The sequence below is a fragment of the Ruditapes philippinarum genome, unplaced genomic scaffold (genome assembly GCF_026571515.1).
Source record: "Ruditapes philippinarum isolate M1 unplaced genomic scaffold, ASM2657151v2 ctg5807_1_1_1_1, whole genome shotgun sequence".
NCBI lineage: Eukaryota > Metazoa > Mollusca > Bivalvia > Venerida > Veneridae > Ruditapes > Ruditapes philippinarum.
The window spans coordinates 131,106-134,983 of NW_026863311.1; positions in this window are offsets into that span (position 1 = coordinate 131,106).

Below are 3,878 nucleotides of genomic sequence, written 5' to 3' on the forward strand. Positions count from 1 at the left end.
AATTTCGAATATGGGTTACCTGGGGTTAAAAGCTAAGTCACACCGCCAAAATATGGAAAAACACTCTAGTGGTCACATGTTTTACTTAATTGTCATTAAACTTTGTCAGGATGCTTGACAGGTAATTGTTCGGATGAAAAACTAGGTCACAGGACTAGTGGCTACTTGTTTGAACCAAATATCCTGAAAATTCGTCTGAAAGTTTGTTTTGACTTGTCCAGGTCAAGTTCGAATTGGTCACACTGTTCAAATACGGAAAAACCTTGTTAACACACTAGTGGTCACAACTTTGATTTAACTGTCATTAAACTTGGTCAGGATGCGTGTCTAGGTAATTGCTCGGATGAGCGATCTAGGGCCATCTTGGCTCTCTTATTTCATAATCTTTTGTTCTTAAATACATTTACAGAACTGTGATTCGTAGATACGTTTTTTTAATGGATTTAGTTATCCAGGAAAGGGATTGTTTTGCTGTTAATCATCAAGTGGTCATGAATTGTGATATGCCATCATTATGTGTCTGTTTGAAATGCGTTCCAGAATAAAAAAGGAAATTCCAGATGTCCTTTTTCCGGGGGTAGACCTGCAGGTGCTTTTTCTGCAACAAATTTACATGCAGAGAGAGATATATACTAGAGATAGAACATAGGGGAATAATTCCCCTATCTTTTAAACCTTAGACGAAACGCATTGTACCTGTCCGTTCGTCGGTTATATGACTATCATTTTAAATGGGTTTATCTTCTAAGGATAATGTTGGAAATGGTTGTTCGCAGTTATTTGATGAATTCTCTTACTTTTAAATCGGTCAGTATAACAGTCATGTACGCGGATTACAAATCTTTTAATTGTAGACGTTCAATATTTTTTTTAAATATGAAATAGTAGGGTTAAAAATAACACAACTATCTGATCATTTTTAGATTCGTGTTTTAATACTTTTATTGGAGAATATATTGTAGAGAGAGAAAAAATACATCCAATATTAATTTGTATACAATAAAAAAATAATGGGCTATATAACATATTACATTAATCTGTAAATTATTCATCTTACTGTGAAAGAGATGATTATGTTTATCACATAACTAACCGTGCACGTTTGATTATTTAAGTAAAGTAGAAAACTTTTAAAAAATCGATAAGTATATGTTGAACTTAATTCTAAAGTATTAATGTATTGTTAAGCATATGTTTTACTATATAATGAAATGTTTTTTTTTTTTTTTTTTTCATTTTCCGTATTTTTCTATGTATTAGTTTACTTTTACTGCAATGTAACATATGATACGTACTTATCACTGGTGCCGTAACCACTTTCGTCAATAAACATATTAAAATAAATAAAAAAATAAATGTAATCGCGATAATCATTTTAAAACAAAGAAACTATAATGAATAGAAATTACATTATTTTTTCCAAAATTACTGGATTATTATCAAATTATTATATCTTACATGTGTCTACAACAATTGGTGAAATATTTATTTTAGTATCACTTGATGAAATAAAACACGTAATTATAGATAAAACTTCATATCCTCTTTTCATTATATTCTTGAATATCCTTAATATAAATTCTAAAATATTGAGAAATATTTATTACATAAACATGAGTGGTTCCGTTTAATTTATTTTTCACTACTGTAACCGTGAAATTATTTCCATATTGTCAATAGTGTCTTGCCGGATTACACTCTTTCAAAGTCAGCCAAATCACATAGTTATAGGGTAGTCATTCAAATGTTAATGCCGAACAAAAGAAAAATGTACGCAATAAACAGAAAATTCTAGTTTTTTTTTTCTATAAATACAGGATTAAATTTCAAATTGTGGCATGAAAGTTCTGATATATCACTAGTCGCGAAATTTCTATTTTCGTACTAGTTTCAATCGATAAAAAACAAATCTGTATTTATTGAAAAGTACTGAAACATCACCTATTAAATCATCTAATATCTTCTTTTTCATCGTTTTAAAAAAAACAAATGAAAATTTGGTCGTCACTTATCTTTTTATTTTGAATTCGTACTTATTGTACGATACATGTGTAACTATTGTTCAATATATGTTTGTTAATTGCTAAAAATAAAACAATAGAAATAAATAAGCAAAGTGTGATGTAATGAAGTTTGTCAGACAATCAATAAAATAATCGTTCATATCCTAAAATCCAGGTACTGTGTGATATCTAGTTGATTTCGTCTATCACATGTGTTGTTTTGTGTTGTTTTATTTTTCACACATCTGAAAACAAATATTGAAACAACGTTAAATTGTTTTATAATACAACTTAGTTTTACCTTTATCATTTATTTTATTGATTACAAGCATCAAAATGAAATAAAAATGCAGTTTGTAATTATAAAAGCCCTCTTGTCTCAGATTCTGTATATATGTGTTCAGGTAAAGCGTAACATGTAAATGTAAATAAGATTAATAGAAGAAAGTAACTCTCATAAGAAACTTGTCATAGCTTTTTTCCATTCATATATATTTTCTCCTCACTTTACTGTATACTTGCCTTTGCTTAAATTAATTTAATCTATCATTTCTTCGATAAAATGAACAAATCTTGTAACCCTCTGTAATAGCATAATATAAAGGTGTAATAAAATTAAAACAGTAAGAAAATAGCACCGCCTATTTATAATCAATAGCTTGAATCTGTCTAGATGATAAACTAGTAAGATCCATTATAGATGAGATAAGGGTGAACTCACGCCCAGTCGAAGTTCTCGACCGCCTGTGAATTATTTACACGTGTCTGCAATTTGCATTAATTTCAACAAAGCATATAAAGATACGAGTTTCAGAGTACTGACTTATTATTTTCTTCACATGTCCTCTTAAAGATTCAAAAGAAAACGTAATTAGATAAATTTATTCTAAATGTTCTAATAATGTCGTTAGAATTATTTCATCCGTAAGTATTTATCATTTTTTTGTATCTAAAGGTATTATATTGATTTTCTTACAATGTGCAAAGATAAAGAAAATGTTAATTAATCATGTTCTTTAAAAAGAAATGCCGATTTCTGCAATGTACATGTATATATGGAACAATATATTGCATAAGAAGTCATGTTATCTACCGTAAAGATTTTCACGTTATTTTCTGAATTTATTTCAAATATTATAAAAATAAAATATAAACAATCACTACATGACAATGATACATATTTTTGCTTTTAAACTGAAAAAAAAATGAAATAAATACCTTTAATTTGCATCTGATAGAAGCATAACCTTTTGCTCACTTTAAGTGCAATCCTTTTGATTAAAAAACAAAAACACTCTTTCACATACTTTCAAATGTATTAATTGTACTTCTGACATCAATAATTCCATGCCGGCGAGATAGCAATAAAGCCCGCTAAATTCGTTCCAGATTGTATATTACGTTTCGTTAGCCCATTATATGAGCTACCCCGTAGTGTTAATACTTTTATTACACACATAATTATACAAATACTTCGCTGACCGTGCAGTAATTGTCATTAAGGTAGTTATTCCCTCTATCTACCAACAGAATAATATTTCAATTATTGAGTGTTGAAGGAAGAGAAATGTAACAAAAAGATATACACACAGTTGCAGAAAGCCTAGATATATGGACTATGAGTTTAACTATAAAAAAAACTGTAACAAGATACCAAAAACTAAACATTCTTTTTTAAATAAAAATGGTAGCATGACTGATGCATTTTGGACCTTTAAGAAATACTTATTGCAGGGGTTATGTATTTATGCGTATACGTCTAGATTAGATTTTACGGCACTCTATAGTTCTATTTTTAAAAATATTATTATTTACTCAGTCGCTATGAGATAAAATAGCAGCTTATACAAACAATTAATGAAAAAAGAACCATAT